This window comes from Pteropus alecto, unplaced genomic scaffold (genome assembly GCF_000325575.1).
Source record: "Pteropus alecto unplaced genomic scaffold, ASM32557v1 scaffold87, whole genome shotgun sequence".
Taxonomy (NCBI): Eukaryota; Metazoa; Chordata; class Mammalia; order Chiroptera; family Pteropodidae; genus Pteropus; species Pteropus alecto.
In genome coordinates this window covers 9,432,491-9,434,160 of record NW_006443225.1, presented here as the reverse complement: position 1 = coordinate 9,434,160, position 1,670 = coordinate 9,432,491, and the positions used below count along the sequence as shown (strand labels likewise).

General features: G+C 33.2%; 1 pseudogene; it reads left to right on the top strand.

The window, feature by feature from the left end:
* Positions 1–648: 648 nt before the first annotated feature.
* LOC112472702 lies at positions 649–763 on the top strand (annotated as a pseudogene).
* Positions 764–1,670: the final 907 nt, after the last annotated feature.

The following is a 1,670-nucleotide window of genomic DNA, read 5'->3' as shown; positions in this document are numbered from 1 at the left end:
TAAAGAGTAATAAGTAAAACTCAGCAGATATGGGCCCTATGGAAACAAATGTATCATAACGTTGGGAGACACAGACCCACTCCCCAAAGGGGCCATTTATTAAAGAGTAAATCCTGTACTGTATCAACAATAGAGTGCATTCTGGAATTGTAAAATTGATTAAGTTACCCAAACTTCTCACTTATTATCGCTTGTAAAAAATTACAAAACTTAATTGAAGAAAAAATAACAGCCAACATCCATATAAAGCTACAGTAAGAAGTAATCAGAAAGCAAGAATCAAAATCTTTCAATTTATGAAAATACTCCTCAATAATAAAAGCCGTGAAGTTTAGGAAAACATAACACTCTAAAACAAATTTAAAATTAGTAAATGAAATTTTGTGATAAAACGTCATATATTATAAACTCAAAACTCAGATGCTAAATAGACAAAAGGGAAGATGTGAAATGAGAGTTTATTAAACTTACGAAGGAAATGAAGAAAAGAAGAGAAAATGAAGAAAAATAATTTCAGAAATAAAGATTAACTAAAGACCATGAAAGGGAGAAAAAACTCACCAAAAGTATAATAAAGAACATTGTTAGCATGTCTGCTTTAAACACGGAAGGTCCTGGGTTCACTCCCCAGTGGAGCCATGGTCCATCGTCTATGGCCATACCACCCTGAACAAGCCTGATGTCTGGTCTCGGAAGCTAAGCAGGGTTGGGCCTGGTTAGTACTTGGATGGGAGACCACCTAGGAAGACCAGATGCTGAGACATAAATAATAAATAAAAAAAAGAACATTGACAAGAGGAAGAAAAACAGCCAAGAGAATAAAAACAAAATAAGAAATGCAGCAATCTGGAGCTATATAATACACACGAAGTGGACACTCAGTAAGTACTGACTGACTTACAAGTTAGGTCATGAAATGATTTGAATGATGAATGGGTCTTCCCAAGGCCCATTCTACGTTATTTCTCAAGGCCAATTTTTCCTGAAAGATCAGACACACAGGCCTAATCTTAATCAAAATCTAACCCCCAAGGCTGACTTGGAAAAAGATGAATTTGGGGAGCATTGAATTCCCTTCCTTGTTTTGTGTTCATTAAATTTTTTAATGTAAGCTCTTTTATCAATTAAAATCTTGAATTTGAAGAAAAAAGGAAAAAAAGAAAAGACTAGGGGAAATGACTAGGGGAAAGTGATTAGTTTAGATAAATGACTAGGGGAAAGTGATTAGTTTAGATAAAGGAGATAGGCAACAAAAATGTCACATATGTATGTCAGAGCCCATAAAGAAAAAGAAAACACAGTGGAATAAAACTGATATTTAAAACTATAATCCAAAAAAACTTTTCTATAATAGAAAAGACTGAATACACACACACAATTATTAATATGACTTCTAAGTTAAAGATATTCCACCACCTACTTGGAAAAATTGCCCAGAGGTAACATCATATTCAATGCTGAAAAACTGAAAGCTTTTCCTTCAAGAACAGGAACAAAATAAGAGTGCCCACCATAGCTATTTCTATTCAACATAGCCAGAGCAACTAGTAAGACAGAGAAATAAAAGACATTGAAATTAGAAAGGAAGAAGAAAAATTATCTCTGCTGATGACATGATCTTATATGTAGAAAATTCATAAGATTCCACCAAATAATAATAATAATAATAA